At 38.7% G+C, this 20,511-nt stretch overlaps 1 protein-coding gene across 9 annotated transcripts in view; it reads right to left on the bottom strand.

Annotated features, from left to right (window-relative positions):
- The window catches only part of si:dkey-237h12.3 (teneurin-3), a 132,780-nt gene that overhangs the window by 77,904 nt on the left and 34,365 nt on the right, over positions 1–20,511 (bottom strand). The window lies entirely within an intron of this gene.

Below are 20,511 nucleotides of genomic sequence, written 5' to 3'. Positions count from 1 at the left end.
TCCACGGCCTAGCAGATGTTGGACTGTGTGTTTAAAAAAAAAAAGAAGAAGCAAACTAAAACAATGACCCTTTAAGAAACCTGGCATTGTCTTCCATCAAGACACAGAGGGAATTAAGCTGCCCTTTAATGTGAAGACTTAGTGACTAGAAAGGCAGATGAAACAGCTGTGTGGTTTATGGGGCTTTGCTTTGAAATCAGATCAAGACGGATGCCTCCTTTGCATAATTCCTCAACTTCAGCTTGTCATCATCTCCATCAGCAACATGGTTTAAAAGGACCTTTGTGATTAATACTGCATGCAAGTGCTGAAATGACAGACTCATTCTCATCTTAATGATGCTTGCGGTATCAAATGTAGATTTATGAAGCCCCTGCATATTTGCATAAACACCAACGAGGGTGGATCTTTGTTTTTAATTTCTTTTAATACTCTGTTTTTAGAAGTTTGTGATCTGAAGACTTTCCTACTGCAGTGTGTTTACAAGAGAAAAGTGCACTGAGCGGTATTAGTGAACCAGAAAAGTCTAGGACGACACCCCTACACAGTTTTTATAGAAGACATTTTTTGCTCGGTAAGCAGACAACCTAAAACAGCTTAGATGTGTCTGTTCACAGATTTGGTCCATTCTGAATAACTGTAACAGAGGCTATCACTGTCAGTAAGCTGAGTTAAGCTATCACTACATTTTCTAGAATCTGTTTCATACCCCTTCTTGATACTGGGGCATTTAGACCAATTAGGTTTCTATGATGTTCATCCTTTGAAAATATTTTTTTTTGATTAAAGCATTGACAAGCCTGGAATACAGCGCATAATGTTCCAACACTGAGTTGGGACACAATTAAAAGCCGTTTTGCACCCACTAAGCTTGGCAGCCTTAGTGAAAGCCTTTTCATATTCATTGTATAAGTACTGCAAAAGGTCTTGTGCCATTTTACTCTCCATTAAGAGACTGATGCAACTGCTAATGGAATTGAAAGGGCATTTGCTTTGACTGGCTCGCCCTTCTCCAATAGGAAAATTGCAGTATGTGTGCATCACAAGAATTCCATCAAAACAGATCACAGATAACTTATGGAGGCCGTAGCTTTCCTATTACTGCTTAAGGTATTCTGCTTACTTTTTATATACGCACAGAGGAATATTTACAATTACAGAAAAAATGCAAAAAGAAACAGTGAAAAAAAGAGAGACATGAAAATAAAATGCAGAACCTTCACTCTGCTTGATTGAAATTCAGAAAACATACTGTTAAAAATGGGAGATCACTTAAAAAAAATCCCAGATTGACTTTTATGTGAAATGAATAATAAATGGACTCCATGATAAAACAAGCCATCTAGACTAGGTAGGATGTTCAAAATCAATAGATTCTTTCTCATCAATGGCTACATTTCTTTTCACCTCAGCTGTTGAAGACGGCAGTATTCTTTAGTAGTGAAAAAAGACAGCAGCTTTTCACTGAGAAGCCCTGAAGGTGGAGTGAGGGTGGTGTTTCGTAATGGGGAGGGGCTGGGGGGTTGGGGGGCAGTACCCAGTGGAATTTGGAACCATTAGAACAACCTTGCCCTAGGTGAGTTTTGGGGATTTACTCTGCAAAGAGAGTTGGCAATTTTCAGGGACTGGGGGTTTTGAGGAAAAAAAAAAGAAGAAGAAGAAGAAGAAGAAGAAGCAGCAGCAGCAGCTGTGTGAATTCCATCATATTTCCTGCCAGAGTACCTTCAGTGCTTTTGCAGCCTTGCCCACTCTTCTCCTGACTTTCTGTCTGATCAAAGACAGAAATTTCTTTTAAGCCATTTCTTAGCAGGGGAATCGGGATGTAACCAATATTTCAGGGATTACATAATTATTGCATTATAGAAACAGACATTCCATTTACCCACACATAATGTGCTCCTACACAGCCATATAGGCATTCATCAGCTCACATTGTGCTTAAAATCTCTGCCATTTATTTCTAACGTATGATTTGTAAATACACTTAGAAAGTTGATTCCATCGGAGAGCAGTGAATGCGAGCAGCTTCACATTACTGTTTTTCCATCTCTCCTCTTCTCTCTCCCTCTCTCTCCTGCAGACATTGCTACAGATGGCAGATCATCATACAGATGATGACTGCTTAGCAGTTCTTTCTGACAGCTCTCCGATTACATAGTAATTACACTCCTTCTCAAAAGCTGCTTTGACAATTAGCCTGCTGACAAAACACTTGGTTGTATTTATTCATGTGTGGACAGCTTCGGCTTCCTTGTTTGTCCAGAGAGATCGTGTTCGCACCTAGATAAAATGCTACAGTTTCTAAGTTCGGCGCAGGCAGCACAGTTTTAAGCACTGACATTGCACGCACCACTGTGTTTTCTTGAACCTAAAGAAACCAGGAACAGTCCACAGGGAAGTGTGCCAGTTCTCACTTTTCTAACATTTATACTTGATCTAAAGAAGCACTCGAAATTGAAACAAGAAGAAATAAATCTTTTAATAATCAACCAAAGTGGAGCTGCACTATTTGGTAACTAGCTATAGATACAAGGGATTATATGTAAACACATATAATGTAACACATTACATGATCAGTGTTACTAGGATTCAAATTTTAGTAGCAGCATCATGACAAAATAAAGCAGTGAGTCATCAGCTGAGATGATGGAAGTCTACACATATCTCACAGCCATTTTTAGAATGCTTTAAAATGTCTGAAGTTTACTAGTCAGCAATTCTCTGTGGATTAATCACAAGAAATGATCGTCTAATTTATTGATATAAAACAATTCATTTGCTTTAAGAGTATCAGTCAGTCAGTTAGATTTCTCGAAACATTCAGACATTAAAGATCATATTTCCCAGTCTCGAATATACAGCATAAATTTGCAACCCTCACGATAGCCGCAAATTCTTGATCTGTTTGTTTACATCTTTAACATGCTATTGACAGTAACTGCAGCAGTCTGTCATTTCCTATCACTGCATCTTCCTGTTTGATTTTGAAAGAAGAGTGGGAGCACAGTTAACTACAATATAACAAGCTGTACAATATAAACAAATCACCAGCTTGTAAGACATCAGGACTCTGGAGAGACTTGCTTTTCTCAGAATGTGTTTAAGTCCAGTGCTTTTGCTGGAAATCTCTTTTTTCAAAGGTTCTTGTGGAATTATTTTGAAAAGAAGTTGCCAGTTTCTGACTTTCCCCTATAAGTGTTTGGCCTTGAGAGTAGTGATTCACTCTATCTAAATTACCATGGTGGGTTGAATGGCTTGAGCCTTCAGTAAGAGGCAGCAATGACTGCCTGACGGAGCCAACATGAAACTTTAGCTGGGGTGGTCCTAGGCACCGCAGAAAAGCTTTTGAGCATTCAGAAGATTGCTGGAGAACATTAAGCAACATATGTTTTTTTGACTGCACCAAGCTTCTCAGCATTAGCAACAAAACAATGTTATCCATTTCTGCTGAAATGTGACTCACTTCCCTGAATGAAGCAATATAGATCTGAATGAGTAATTACAGAAAAAAAAAGTTGTCTGCATGATCTTATGGGTCATAAAATATGACGTGTATTCTGAGAACTATTCATGTGCCTCCTCATTCATTTACAGCTCGCTTCTCCAATCACTTGAGAAAATGGTTGCAGGAAAAAAAACAAACCACTCTTGGTTGTAGTGGCACAGTCATTTCCAATGGTTGCTATAATTGCATTTCCTGTGCAAATCGCTCAGTTTGTGGGGAAATAAGACAAAGGACAGAGTATTCATCTAAAAATGAGAAAGCCTATCTTTTCCTGATTAATTGTTGGCATATTGTTCTCAATTGGATGCACTCCACTTGCAAGAGATGACTAATTTTCATCTTCATTGTGAGGAAATTTGAGAAGAAGGAGATTTATAATGTGTATCTTTCACACTACAATGAATAAACAAATAGGATGATCTTTTCTAGATGTTGATATTTTATAGTGAGCAAAAATTTCAAGCAGGGCTCTGTAATATTTTGGTATTTTACACCATTACCATTAAGATAGTAACTATATGCATTCAGGGGAGGCCCAGACAAGAATAAAGTGTTATAAATGAGACTGTAACAGTGGAATACAATGAAATGTAAAAGAGGCAGCATAAAATAAAGATGAAACTGTTCCTTCTGGTTAGGAATAGAGCAAACTGCATGTTTGAGCCAACCAAGTCTCTTTATCAAATGCACTACAATGAACAAACAGTACATGTTTGCTTTTATATCTCCCCCTTACCTGTCTCCTTCCAACTATCCCACATATAATTCACTAGGCCAACATTTCTTGCAGTGTCTGGCTTGAGAGCTGGAGCTACAGCAGAAAGGCTGAAAATCCCTCTGCTTTCCAAAGAGCTTTCCTGAGGCCAAGGCTATGAATTGATACCCCACTGTTGCATTACTCTTGGCCACAGAGCAGAGCGCGGGACAAGAATAATAATAGGACAAATCAGTAGTTTATTCTTATAGTATTCACAGACTTGTGCCTTCTAGTGGTAGGGAGGGTCGTGTTACAGATGTCAATATCCTCCATGGGCATAGGTGATAAACTTTATGTGTGCTAGCATGTGTTAGGCAGTACAGTCTATACACATGTGCGCGCACAGGCATGCAGACACACTTTAAAGCCCACTGAGAAAAGCCTTCTAGCACTACTGATGTTTTGGAATTTTACTTCAGAACACCCTCTGCTTCTCTCTGCAAGAGGAACTAAGATGTAACCCGCTTACCCTCTGAGACTTGGTGCATGCTCAATCAGCAACATGATATGGCCCACGGCTCTGCGCTGAGGTCACTGCTGGAGTTGAGAAGACTGATCATGCATAAGGTAGCAACACAGTGTTTTCTCCACTAATGTGCCAGGCTAGACATGCAGCTTCTACAGCTCCAATTCAGCTGCATAGTCTGAGCTCCACCGTGAGGAATCTGGGATCCTCCTAAAACTCTTTGTGCTGAGCACTGACATGGAAAGTGCAAGTTTTTTGTTTTGTTTTTTGTTAGACACAAAATACAAGTCATTCGGCTGTGAAATAATGTGACTTATCAAACAATTTTGGTCATCGTATGAAGCAGAACGCTGCTCTGATCTGAGGACTAATCCAATCTAATCAAGACGACTACTTTGGTACAACCCCAGTTGGAGGCAAAGTCTCTTGAGTGGCCCAGCATCACAATTCATTAGTGAAACTGGCCTTTAAAGTTTAATCTGGCGTGCGGTCGTTCTTAATTTTCAACCTCATCCCCTTTCCATTTCAGAGTGGCTCTCACACATGTCCACATCCTGTTAATCAATAATAAAAGTAATCAGGGAAGTCAGATGTACTGTCCTTCAAAATCTCTCTAATGCTCCTTTGCTTGACATCAGCAGACAGGGCTGTCTGCGTTCCAGTCTTCATTCACCTTAGAAAATACCACCCTAAGCCTCATCTGTCATGTATTGGCTGCAGCCTAACATTTCACTTTGTTTGGCAGACATTGATTTTTACCTCCAAGGTGTTGTCAAGGAGGCATCCAACTCATACATACCTCCTCTGCTGTCTCTCCAGAGGCTGCTTTAGAAGGAACTGCCGGAGCACACACACACACACACACACACAAAGGAAAGCTCACGGAAATGACTACAAGGTAGCCTAAAATATTGCCAAATTTCTTGAATAAGGACACTAGAAGGGATGAAATGTGTGGGTGATAAGCCGAGGCTTATCAAAGCAGCATTTCTCAGAGCCTATTTTTGTTGTTCGTGTACTGTAATAGGCTTGGCAGCAAGTAATCCAGACTGAAATATATATTACAAATACACATAGAGTTCCAAAATGATTGTTGATGTGTATCAAAGCACATCAGATGTACAAGTGCAGCCCCATTGTGGTTTTTTACGTGCTCTCCATGCCAACTCATTCAGCCAAAAAAAAAACCCAACCCAACCATAAAACAGAAGTAGTCAAAACATTTGGTCACTAAAATGCCTTGAACCTACTTCAGTCGATGTAACCAGTCCCCCATCCATGTTAATATTGTTTTCCACGATAGCAAGATAACCACCATTTATCAACTGCCATCTCACCACAGCCTCCATCCCACTTTCTACACGCACACACAAATACACACATTTGCAGCCTAGTTGAGCAACAATTTATATTCATTAAGTGTCAAAATCTTATAACAAATAGCTGCTTTAAAAGAGCAACAGTATATTTCGTTTAGGAATTATTTGGCACCAATAAGAAATGATCTATGAAGCAAGCTTAAAGGTAACATCCTTCTGCAGTTTATTAATAATACAAACAGCAAAAGTAATTAAGATAGCCCACATTTACTGAGAATTTCACCAAAGTCTACAACTTTTAATCATCATCCCTGCTTCAAAAAATGCAGAGGAAATAATACACAAACTAAAACTTACATGTCAGCTCTGGAAATTTCACCCACTCACTTACAAGGTTGACCACTCCATCAGCTCCTTCATGTCTCATTAAACACTTGTTTGCTTGGAGGTGCATAAGTTTACTCACAGTTATTTTCTAGCCACTCCTCTTGCATGCATTTCTGGCTCTCACTGGGTACAACTGACAAGAAAGCAGCTTCAAAGATGCATATCTAAAGAGGCATTCTAACAAACAAACGCGAGGGTATAGTTCCTGCAAGTGACATGTTTGCGAATGACACACCTCTGATGAGCTGTCTATAAGTATTTACATTGAGTGTTGGGTTAATTTTAGCATGCTAGCATTCTGGGGCAATGATAATATGTTAGTATTTAGCAGTTTTGATGCTTCAAAAATAATTAGAATGCACATACACTGCTTGTTTGAGTCCATTAGAATACAAGTCAATCGTTCATACTGTTTATGCGCTTTCTGAATATTCTGAATATATGAATATTTATTTGATTGCAGTTAGACATTATTTGGGCAATTTTAGGCCATTTTAATATTTACCATCTTTACAAGTTCATAGCTTAGGTTAGCATGTTATCACGAAAATATAAAAATGGCATGTGTTTTAAATTTGAGAGCAAAAACAAAAAATACAAATATTATAAGGCAAATGAAATATAAAACAATGAATCTATTAGTTGTTGAGACAGTCTTGGTTGCAGGTTTTGGGTGAAACCAAAAACTATTAATGTCAAAACCTTTGTGGTATTAAATGAGAAAAGACAAGGCCACCACAGTCATGTTGCCATCCCCTAGGATCAAAAATGATTATATAAATGTTGTTCAACAGTTTCTGGAAAGCACTGGACTAGTAGACACCAATGTAAGCATGACTATTTTGCAGAAAAAGCATCACCATCCTAGTAAAAAGGTTCACATTTATGGAACAGAGTATGCGTTAAAAATGACGTCTATTACCAGTAAAAAAAACCCTACTGCTTCTGCACTAAAGATAAATAAGAAGTAAGATGTAAATCTGATTTAATAATCCCAAAAATCCATTCTTCTTTTCTTTCCAGGTTCATTCATGTACATTTTGATGTAGTATAGCAGAAGTCCCCATCATGACACAGTGTAAGAGTGTCTTTCTCTAAAAGGGCACGACTAAGGTTTGGCTGTGAATCTCTCAGCCTGCTTAAATCTCTCTAACAGCATGCATCATAAAGCTGCTCTGTTTTTAAAAGCATGTGATAAATATTCTGAATATTTATGAAAATGAAAGAGACCAGGAAGAACAACGTCTTCATTCAGATGCACAGCAGACTGATAAATGTTTCTTACAGCTGACTGATTTATATATTAGAAATCTTCTCCAAAAAGGTCAGAAGTTCAGTTTCTGCAGCAGCTAAATCTTTTCGCTGTGCAAGTTGCTGAATTGTTTTATGCCTCCTTATTGTGACTCACTCTGGAAGAACATCAACTAAATGTTTGATATGAAAAATGTATACTTTACTGCAGCAAACAGCATAAGTGGAAAACATATCATTTAGACTAATGGTGGCAAATGCAATCATTGCCCTTTAACGGCTTTGATGAGTGTATGCATAGAACACCCCTAAACCTAATGATAAAACTTTTGACTGCAAAAATGAAACCGCATCTGCAGCTTAAGGATCTTTTCCTAAACGATAATAGCTGTGATATATTTAGACAAGTTCACGCAGACACATATGTGTGATCTGTGTTTCTCAATGTGACAATGTGTGTGAGTGGGCAAATGATGTTAACACGGTGAGAGCAACGGAGCAACACTGAGCAGGTAGCAGTGGTGTGTCGACAGCATCCATGCTTCCCTGTGCACACTCTCTATTTAGCCCCTTCATAACGACTCCGCAGAGCTGTGCATGTCTTCAGTTTGGTTCCTGTACTTGTAAACTATGCAATTTGCGTTTCATGCCACAGCAGGCATCAATTAGCACTTCTCTCACGCCTCTCCATCTGAACTGCATCAAATTTGGTTGTGTGCTGCTTGGAACATGATGTGAATTTGTCATGACTCAACTGAAAGGGAGGAAATGTTCAACACTGGGGAGCTCGCTTATTGCTCACCTTGGGCTTTTAAATCAAGACTGAATAGCAGATATTGTGCTTCATGATTGCAGACTGAAAAGGTATTCATCACTATTGCTGAATTATGCGTGGGGAAAAAAAGAAACAAAATGATTGTAAGGAAATAAAATACAGTTTGTGTGGGATGCACCTGGATTTCTTTTAAATTGCACGGCAAGTAAAGCAAACCTTTCTTGGACAGTTGTCACAGCACTGAAATTCAATAATTATCCTCGAATTGTTGCTGTTGTTAAAACTCTTTTGAAAAGGAAAATAAAATTTGCTGAAATCAGATACCTCCAAAGGCTTCAAAAGATCAAGCCTATTGATAGACAGGGAAAACTGAGCAATAGTGATTTTTTTTAGGTTTGTCAAATTTTACCGCAGAGTATGTTTTAGTAGCTAGTAACCAAAAGTGTCAAAGTGGGAAGCTGTAAGGAGATCTGAGTTGATATTTGGATGCACAAGATGGTAGCACTCATCAAAGTTATATGTTTCATCTTTAATAAACCACATTTACAGATTATGGTCTTTCTATAAATTTCTTATCTTTAACCATATCCCTATCATATAGTGCCTAAAGATCTGAAAACAGTTGTGATGCTGTAAAATTGATTAAATTGAATCTACGCAGTAGTTCAGGTAAAAGACAGTTTTGGAATTGGTGTTGATGGAAAAATAAATTTCTCTCTGCAGTCCATTGTTTCTGTTGAAACATCAGCTTTAAACTGCACCGGCCTGCCTCGCAACAGCTCATCCAGCAGAGCGCGCATGACTGTGGAACGTCTCTGTGGTGGAAGACACAGATCGTCCTTCAGATTAGGCTTAATCATGTTTGCTTTGCCTCAATTAGATAAGGGAGGTGCGCCATCAACACACGAGCTTTCTCATGCCTCCTCCAACGGTCCCTGTGCTTTTCCTCCCGCTCACCAAATGGCAGCAGTAGGAGGCAAAGGATGGTCCACATTCACACCCGGCTGAATCATTTCACACTGGAATACATCCATCAGAATAAAGATCATAAAAGCCAAGACAAGACTGACAATGGAAACTGAGAAGTGAAATCTCAGAGAAACGGCAGTAGCAGCAACATATGCTTTAGTATGACCATAAGTTGTCAATCTATTAAAAATATAGCAGCTAGTTAATATTCTTGCAAGAAATAATATTGTATGATAATACTGTATGTGCTTTACTCTTGTTCAGACTGAAGTGTACTGTAGTGTATTGATACACTAGAAAGCGCATCGTTTACACCACAGTCTGGACTCACTTGTTTTATATATCAAGTTTCAACCATAATCCACAATGGACTGCTGCAAATTGCCATTTGTTTCCTTTCTATTCAACTTGTTTGATCTCTGCAGCATATTATGATGCTATATCATGACAGTAGAATCCATTCTAATGGAAAAAAAAAATCTTGTTCAAGAAGCATACTGCAGTTTGAAAAGGTTCAACAACATAGGCAGCAACTCAACATGCAGCACTCATAGTCCAGAGATACACTTCACTGCCAATCCGTAACGCTGGACATCATCTGATAACACATTTAATCCCACAAGACGATCCTTTCTCACTGTCTGTGCAAAAATCATGTCAAGATGGGGCGTTTAACATCACATTATGATAATTTATCACACAGAGTAAATTTTCAATTCAATAAATGAGGAAAAAAAAATCAGATCCAATCTCTGCTTGATTTAAAACCTCAACGTGTTCCAGATATGCACAAATAATGTCAGACAATGAATTTTGACCTCATCCTGATGTTTATTCAAGGCACTGTCAATAATGTAATCCCTATGATTTAGTTCAAAATCAAATCTGCCACATTCAGGTGAAGGCCTTTTTCCTCCTACATATTCATAGCAGCAATATTGACTAAATGTCTTGTCTGGCTAAATACACAATGGGAAGTGTGATACTAGAGGATCAGTTTGTGTGAATATAAGCACAAGAGAAATGCATACAGGAGATTCTGGGATTACCTCTCAAAGCTAATATGCTATCCCAATCTCTTCAGTCAGGTCTGGACACTGAGGATTTACTGTAGCAAATGTTTAGGCAGAGAAGATAATAACAGCGGACAAACTACTATTACTGCATGAATTAGAAAGAATCAGAAGCTTTCCAGCAATGCCTAGCGTCAAAAACAACAGCCTCTGCTCTCAAAACTTCATGCTGTAAATCATACTTGTAGTGAGTTCACCTGCGGCTACAGTAGCCCTCAGAGGTCAATAACTATGGCAAGGCACATTTACCCAGAGTCTTTGTGTTCCCGGAGTGACAATAGAATCTCATTGTCAGGTGTTTAGTCAGATAAGGTCGCACACCCGCAGGGATTAGTGTCTGCTTTTCATCAATGTAATGCTTTAAAAACAGGTTTAGCAAACGTGCGGTGGATCAACCAATTTAAATGCTAAACCTCTTTCTCTCTCAGAAGATTGGGGCCAGGGGCTAAACACATACAGATAAACAAATCAACTTAGCTATAAAGACTTACAGCAAGGGAAACAAATGAATGACCCTCACACCTTTATTTGTAGACAGACTACTGGGGAAATGGTGATATAGCCCGCAAAGTGTTGTGGTGATACTTGCAGTGTCAAGTTCCTCAGTTGGATAGAGCCATCCTGAGGCACTGTATTCACAGCTAAACATGCAAACAGTGCTTCAGGACTTTGAAATAACAGCAGCGGGAGGTAATTCTTAAATGTCACTGCTTCTGGTTTAACATAACTCGGTTGTTGCTATGTATATGTACAGTAAATATATGCAACACCACTGCTCAGATGCTACCCACAGCAGTAGTTGAATTAGAAACTGGCTGGATCATGCTGGGAAGTGACATTACTCTTTGAGAGCAGCATAATGATCACTATCAATCTCTTTATTGTCAAGTCACATTAGTGAAATATCAGGGAGGAGTACTGGACAGGGGAAGGAGACCGCCGAGAGACATCCTGTACCATGGCGGCATGGCAGTGCATTAATCACAGCGGCGGGACCCTCTCTGTGTCCAAGCTGAAAACTGTCAGGGTAAACACTTCAACCAATAGAGACGGTAGTGTAACACTGGGAGAATATTCCTTGCTGGTGTCCCAACACATTGGCAGAGAACGCCATCTTTTGCTTTGCAACACATAACTGTCACAGCTTTCTCATTTCAGATTCACATTTTTCTCTTAGGCCATCTCAAAATGTCGCTTCTGCTATTGCCACTCATCTTTTTGAAGAAATACAGAGCCGGGCAGGGAGACAAAACGGTCATCATTTCATAATCAGCCAGGCTCAACAATGATTTCCTGCTGTAGATATTCAGCTCAGTCATACTGAATGTAATAACAAGCAGGAAAGATGCTGTATTTTAAAACTATAATACCACATCTGACATGCACCATGAAACAGCTGGATGAACGCTTCATGACTTTCAAAGCCTATATGGAGAGCAATCCTGGAGAAATCGCAACGATTTCATCCATTAACTCCATCAATCTGAGTTTGCTCCATCAATTCCAGTTAGTGTCGACTGTCTCTGGCAGAGAGCTGCCACAAGTGCCCCGGCTAAAAGAAAAAAATAAGGAGGTGAAACTTTGCGTCTAGTATAGCAGCACACATGTCATAGTCAAGTGGTTTATAAAACCACCCTTTCCCAACTCCACTACTGCCATCTAAATAATGAACACTCTGCCACTTGCAGTAATCCTCCAGCAGCCATTCCCAGAAATAGAACAAAGTCAGACAGAGCACTCATTCCCTCCCTTTCACTTTTCAAAACAAATACTGCTGATTCCTGAAAAACCCCTTCAAGATGCTACCACTCAAAACGTACAGCATGTTAATGATGCGCAGCACATTCGCAAACAACAAATTTTGTGAACTTTTGTTGCAGTGATTCGACATTCTTGGCCACATCTAGGTCGTGACTTCAAAGTTTTGCTTAGTCTCCATTTGAAGGCAACATCAAAGCATGGGTAAGCCAATGATTTCAAAAGGCATCAAGAGCTAACCAGAAAGGTACAGTAACTGTGAAGGGCACCTTTGGGCTTCCTATGATGGATGATAAGAAAGAGAAAAGACAGAGAAGAGAGGAGAGATGCAGGGCGGGGAGAGGTAGGAGAAACGGGTGAAAAGAGAAATTACTGGGGAGAGAGGTGAGCTTATATGAAAAGTATCCTTAATTAGATGTAATGTTTGCCCTCTTCCACAAACTCCTTCATGTGGTGCCAGGAAAAAAAAAGAGACCAAAGCTGATGAGTCTGGGGAGAAATATCTGCCTAAGTGGCCTTTTATTAAGGGATAAAAAGCTACTCTTTGCCTCTGTTCCCATCCACTGCCCCTGATTAAGAAAGAAGTAAAGGCGGATAATAGGAGGGGCCATGGATTTCTGACATGTCCTATTGTATCCAGATGTGACAACAGCCTGGCATTTGGCAGGTGAGACAACCTAACCTTTATCTGTCATCTTCACTTAAAAGGAGACGATTCCGTTGCAGGAATTCTAGAAAATATCAGTGTTTCTGTATAACATCATATCTAGCCTGAGGAATCCTCACAAAATCAATATTAAACGCAACAACCACTTGTTGTAATCAATATTTTCACTACTCGTTCTCACTCCCATTGGAAGTGCGTTGGCACAAAAGTCAGAAAAATTTAGTTCGAGTGGCAAAATATATTGGCACTCAAAATATCCCAATATCCCAAGGCATCATTATGAAAATTAACACTTAAATTGGCTATGACAGTGAATAGTGATGATCTAAATAGGTATTATGATTATGCTCCTTTTATCTAAAAATGTGTCTGACTTTGGCACTTGCAGCAGCCTTGATTGATCAAGTGACATGCTAATGAAAGCTCTGAGACTGAGAGAGATTAGATGGCTGCCAAGTTTTGACCCTGGATATGAAAACATCGCGGGCTAGGGATGCTCTCATAAAGCTGCTAAATAGCTTATTTCACCTCCAGCTCTGGTAGCCACCCACTGGTATCACCATGTGGATAATGATACCCGTAAATGTCCACAGTAAACAGCTGACGAACTGTGGCTCCAGACTTTTCCCATCGCCATTACATGAGGCAAGGACCATCATTATCCTATGAATTCTGGTCACTACAGCAAGACAGCCACAAATGTGCTTATAGGTGTTATGAACAACTCATTAACACAGACTAGATGGTGGTAAAATTCAATAACAGCGTAACATGCTGAACTTTTATTATCCAGGAAAGTTGGCTGCACCCTGCCAAGTGTATAAGACTGGAGCAAACTCTGACTACACAGAATTTAAAAAGGTCAAATATGAAGATAAAGAATACCAAACACAAACAACACTTTCACAGGCAGTCAGAACCCTGTAGTTTTGCCCACCTGTCAGTTCAACTCTACAATTTACACACGGGGGAGAACTATCTGGCTTTTTTTTGCCACCATGACATATTTTCTTGACACTGTAGAGTTTGCACTGCACAAATTCTTTACTTTCTTACTTTACCGGAGTATCCATATTATGACATTTTATACTGTACTTCTCACACTGCTACAACTATGGTACTCTTAGCATGACTCAAGACCAGAAGCTTAAATTTAATATTCATTTCATTGTTTAACAGCGAACATGCACATTTTATTCGTTGCACTCCATATAGTTAAAACCTCATTTGTACTTACTAAAAACAGCCACGTCAAAACTTATAATGTCGTTTGATCATTTTAATATTAGTTATATAGTTTTAATTACACAGTTTCTGCATTAAACTGAAAAAAGAACACGTTCATTTTTAGATAATATCACACATGAAAATACTGCAGCTTTCTTAACAACAGAATTCAGTGTTTGATCCAAATTTTAAGTCTGTAATTTAAAGTTGTCTATTGTGTTTCTGTTATTGACACTGGCATTTAAACACCTACTGCATGTTAATTTTCAAATCCGTATGATCCATGAATGCAATTCCATCTGCCAGAACATTTATTTTCACTTCATTTTTCAGTCATCGAATGTGAGCGGCGGTGTGAGTTCAGCCTGGCTGTTTGACACAGTGAACAACAATCATCTAATCCAAAGTTTCGTTTTTCACCAGCACATTTCAGTGCTGTTAATGCGACAGTGTTCAAATTATTAGACTCAGTAGTGACTCTTTATTTTCTTATTATTGTAAATGCTATATTAAATTTAACATTTAGGTTACTGCAATTAAATTTAAAAATTTAATTAAAATTTCCCAACAGACACTGGCTAAAGCTTTCAGGTGTGCTGGTTTCTCATCCACATTATTTGACTGAGTTTTAATTAAAAACAAGGGTTCACTCTCTCCCACATGACACCACTCTGAACAATTTCACACTCACATGCTTTCCAAAAACCTTATTAAGATCATTTTAGATGTGGAAATGAAGATAATGCACGGGACAAAAAAGCTTTGTCTCTTGAGAAATCAGGTCCAGGTGCTGTTCTAATTTTTAATTGATTAACCTACCTCACAATCTAACGAATCTATGTATATGTGGACAGCTGTACTTTATATAGCATATATTCATTGGAATATGCATACTTTACTTTATTCCAGAGACGGAATGCTCTGGAATATAAGTTTCTGCATCATTTTGATTAAATACACAAGTCAGGTTTATTTTAGTTTTAGGTAAAACAGGTAAACTCACTTATTCACTGACTAAATTAAGACTTTTGCAAATGTAAGTAAATAAAAAGTTACAGTACGTTCTATTTACCATCTATTTTTTAGCGATTCTTAGTTTAACGTTTAAGGCAAGTGATGCTGTTTTCACCCTGGTTTTAAGGTGAACCACACATAAATTCAGAGATAGGCATGGAGAAATTGTGTGCTGTCCAAGAACAAAGTCCTCATTCAGATATTGCATAAATTAAACAACAGTTCATCCTTTCATTGCATAAATTATAGAACAGTTCATCTAGAAACCACGCCATAATGCACAACAGCCTTTGTTGGCTAAGGCTCTCACTGGCCCTGAGCGTCCTGACGTGTGTTTGCCAGTAAGACTAAGAGGAGAATGAGACTGGCAGAGCTGACTGGTGAAACATGAGATAAGAAAATTAAAACAAAATTGCTCAGACCTCACTGTTGATGCAAGTGCCGAGCAGCTGTCGTCCACTGAGAACAACCATGAATCAAAAGCAAGCCTGCAGGAAGTACTGATAGTCCATCCGTGCTCTATTATTTGATACTAAAGTTATCGTTCATATTCTGAAAGCACATGCATGCTGCCGTTCAAACTTTACCCCTTTTTTAGCATTTCCGACTCAGCGTGTGCAGAGGTAAATTTTCCATCTTCTCCAGAGACACTTCTCCACTCTTTCAATGTAATTACCACTGACATATATTAAGATGGCTGTATCACAATATACCAACCTCCTCAGCACCATGTCCACCCCCTCAATTACTCCAACACACAGCTGCACAGGCAAATAGGACCGAAATCCAGCTATAGCAAAAACAATATCACCAAGAGACTGCTGCTTCGAAATTACAAACCTAATGAATGTTAAGATAAGCACAAAAAAAAAAAAGGATGCAAGCAATTATTTTGCACTCATTCCAGCAGCTAAAAAATATATATGTATTCACCTTCCTCCAGAACTCACCTCATGGCCCAGAGAATAATTCGTAGTGATGCCTCATAAGATGCATTGCCCGCAGAGGAAAGCCTCATTGCATTTACCTGCTCACATTTCCCTGTCACCTGTAAATGTATGTGGGACTGCCACTGTATGACCCTTTGCAGTACTCAGACTTATTCCTCTGTTGATGCATCTGCTCTGCTTACATTGGCTACCACTCGCTACACACCAATTACTCTTTGTCTTTGTAGCTATTGGTCTGCTAAGCACTTCAATCCATCTCTGTCTCCGAGGCCATGACGTCAACCCGAAATGATTAATCAAAGGCAAGTCAACACCCAAAAAGCAACACCTATGTCCCCTGTTTGCGTACATTACCCATAATACTTCATGGGTATCATGTGAATACGGAATGGGAAACGAATTACGAGACCAGCAGTTTCTTTTAAAGCATATGATATCTAATTGTTCTTACACTGTTTATAAAGCTCAGGGCGATATTTTCTCATATTGCATTTCATACAGTATTAAGGTTCCATTTCCCCCATTTCTTGCACATAATAAATTGCTAGTACTAATGACTTGAGAGAAACAATAATCCCTTTACCATATGTGCTTATGCGAAAGAGCAATGCACCACAAAAATGCTTCCAGGTTACCAAGAAGCAACCTGAACCTGCTGAATGCGCCTTATCTTATTCTATAGTGCAAATATTTCCAAGCCTGTGGACATGATTTTTACCAGAGTGCTATCATCAATTTACACGTGTTAGGATGCAGTACCATTTTAAACACACGCCACCCCCACATGAAAAAGATCTATGAGGGGATTGGGAAAAAAAAGAAGAATACAATAGGCTGTAGATTCCTACAGTAACAATAAGGCCCATCCAAAGAAAAGATCTGCTTCTGCACAGCCCTTGCAATGCATTAAACATTATTTTGCCACATCCAAGTTGTTGACAGATGGAATTCATGTTCAACTCTAGATTTGTCAGCACAGATGTCCAGGAACAAACAGCAATAATGAAATACAGTAAAAAGAAACAGAAATGCAGAACAGATTCGATTTTGGATTATTTGAATATGTTTATTCCAATAAAAAGAACTTGCTGTGTTACCTTGAAGAATCTCTGTAGCAATTTCCCACTGAGGCTTTACTGTATCAAGGTCCACTTCTCAGGATGCGATGATGCTGCTTGTATTGGATTTACAAACGCTCTGGATCTCTCCTCTTCCCACTGCTGCTAAGCGAGCCACACACTGCACGAGAACACTATCACACTGACACATGGATGGCACTCAAGCGATGTCAAAAGGGTTAAAACCTAGTGGACCGGAAAGTCACACCAGCATCGTTCTAGTTGCCAGCCACCGCTGCCGCACTCTCCAGCAGCTCTTCACCACCTCCCCCTTCTCTTTTCCTTTTTTTTTTTTTTTAAAACTCAACCTATCTCATGGGCTTCTCCCCCTCCTTATGCGAGATGGTAGACGAGAGCGCTGGGCGATTTGCACCACTCTATCATGGATCGTGTTACGCTGTCTGGCTGTAGCGGCGGTCACAGACGATAGGCTGAGGAGCTTTGCGTGTGTGTTTACCCCTCCGAAGAAACAGCGGCATAAGAGAAGAGGGAGGGAGAGGTGGGATACCACCCTAAAACAAAAAAAAGAAAGAAAAAAAATGGAGCGGTTTCCAGAAAAGATTATCGAGCTGAGTGACAGGCTTTGACAGAAAACCTGGATGTGAATTCATGAGGGAGAGTGCCGCTGAGGTACGGCATGCAGACCTTAAAGTGCCACTTTTAAATGGCTCTCTTTCACTTTGACATCATTTGGTTATCACATTCTAACACGAGCTATGATTCATCTTCGCTTTGCTGACCTACATATTGGATACCCTTTGTCTGGCATATTAATTTATTCTTTTATGATATTTTACGGTAAGCTTAATTATAGCATATACAGTGGTATAAATGTGATCCTTACAGCTGCAGACAGGAGCAACAGCCGCATTTGCCATTGGAAATGTTCATATTATGTGCTCTGAAATTTGTAGTTTACAACACTGACAATCAAAAATAATTCATTAATGCCACACTTTTATACGATCTGTCAACAATGGGATGAGAAGCTGTCTTGTTTTGACCCATTCCTATTCATTATGTTACCAGGGTTGTTCGTTTACTTTTGACAGCCTGTTGAAAAAGAAATCTATGTTTGTTCTGATATAAGACATACTTTCAAAAACTGTACTTATCAAAAGAAAACAGTTTATTTCCATAGTCCACTGTGAACTGGAAATGGCTTTGTTCTAATTAGCTTTTTTAAGTTGTTTTCTTCAAATGTAATCTAACAAAGCGAACTGTAAACCCAAGTAAACACATCACTATGTTCATTTGATAGACACTGCTATATTTATTGTCGTTATGGTGTACTTCTAATTTTATACGATTTTCTGTTTTTGCACTTGAGTTGATTAGCATCGTGGTTTTGATTTGATTTGCTCCGGCAAATGACACAAATCTATAGTGATTTATATAATATCAACCAAGGATGTGGCTTTTTTATTACTCATATTTCCGCCGTGCATATTTCGTCAAACTCTGCCCCCTATTAGGAATTTAGGAAATTGTCTAGACATCGTTTATCTGAAGCCTAACACATTTCTCAGTTTTAAATTTTATCCAAAGCCAACTAACATCTAGAAGAGAGATGCTATAGACGCTAAGTTTAGTTTAAAAGTCCAGAAATAATATCAACAGACAGGATAAGAATGAATTCTATGGTCAGCTTTACTTGACTTTGTTTCCTGGTGATAACAATACCTAGTCAGGTATTACAGCTATTCAGTGTTACACTTCAAAGTTGTTGAGGCAACAAGAGGAAGACAAGCTGAAAAAAAGAATGCCAACGTGTGCAAAGGCCAAGATAATATCAGTCGTAGTCAATTGTATGTCTCAAGTTCTAAAAACCTCTCTTTCCAATAATAGAAGGTGTCTTTCCTTAGACCCTTGTTAGCTTCAGAAACTTCACATCTTCAGCTCATAACAGGCTTTGTGTTTGCTCTAAAGCCCCACAGTAGAACAGCCTGCCTGCCATCATTAGGGTTATTTCTTAAAACACTGGAAAGATCTTTGAGAGCTATAGATAAAATCTGTGAGTGCCCATGTAATTACAGTGTATGTGGATCAATAAATGGTTTAATACAGTATTGGCTTTGAAGATACCCTTAACACAATCTGCAAAAACAAAACAAAAAAAAAACACCTTTCTTTTATTTGAAGCATCAGACAATAGTGACCTTTAAAGCTAAAGTAAAATGCCAGTAAATTGTCAAATTCATTATTATGTGTTCAGATACTATGAAAATGTGAAGATTTTATATAAAGTCATGTGTTTTAGGCTCAAAGGTGTGGGCTTGCTGGTGAATGCAATCCAGAGATCACCTTATTCAGCATGTGGTTGCAGTAAAACACACGGTGGAATCAGCTGTTTCCTTTTTGGGTTATTACATTTTTTTCACTAAACAGTATTAGCGTCCACTTTAATATATAGGCACTGCTTGCAAAACAGTGTCTGAAATAGAAACTATAGTCATCATATTTACATAAAGGTTCAATTCTTATCACATATGCAAGAGATTATGCTAGATATAAAACCATGAGATTATTTTTCAACCTTCCCCTGCCTCCATGTACCTACAGTTTTTTTTTTTTTTATCATAGCCTGTATGAGATGGATGCAGCTGCTGGTTTATGAAGTTCCATTTGATGGCTCATCTGAGCTTTTGGATGTCTCCAACTTAGTTTTTTACATTTTTGGATGAAACAAAAGACACCGCTCACGTGGTTACAACGCATCCCACCCAAAATCACACCATGTTTCTCTCTGCATGGGAACATAAATTACAAAATGAAAATCATGTTGCATTACGTAGCAATTTAAACGACTGATTAAAAACATAAACTTATCAGAAAAGTGGTTATAGATAAATTAAGCAGTGGGTTTTTTTTGTCCAAAGACTTCTTTGCAATTAGACTTTTTTGCAAGCAGATAAGTTGCCCCCTGTTGAACAGTGAGAAGAATGCATCTCTAAAGCACTTGGACTCGCATTCAGATCAAAAAGCCATTTACCTTTTGTAAAAGGGTCTGTGGTCTTTCTAATTCTACTTGCCCTCCCTCCTGTATATGTATCTGTTTTTAATACCAAAGCCTCTGTTTTAAATCTCTATAAAACATACTTGTTTAACTAAATAATGTGCAATGCATTTGTAAAAGATGCTGTTGCCTTTTCTACTTAGAAAACTACTTCTTCTGATAGGAGTCTAATAGGTCACACAGTGCTGAAGTGCATCATATCTTCTTGCACAATCAATTTGGCATTTCATTTTTTTAAATTATCATGTGGACGCAGCCG

This window comes from Haplochromis burtoni, unplaced genomic scaffold (assembly GCF_018398535.1).
Source record: "Haplochromis burtoni strain Fernald_Lab_line unplaced genomic scaffold, NCSU_Asbu1 Contig_33, whole genome shotgun sequence".
In the NCBI taxonomy this organism is placed as follows: Eukaryota; Metazoa; Chordata; class Actinopteri; order Cichliformes; family Cichlidae; genus Haplochromis; species Haplochromis burtoni.
This window is presented reverse-complemented; position numbering and strand designations above follow the sequence as displayed.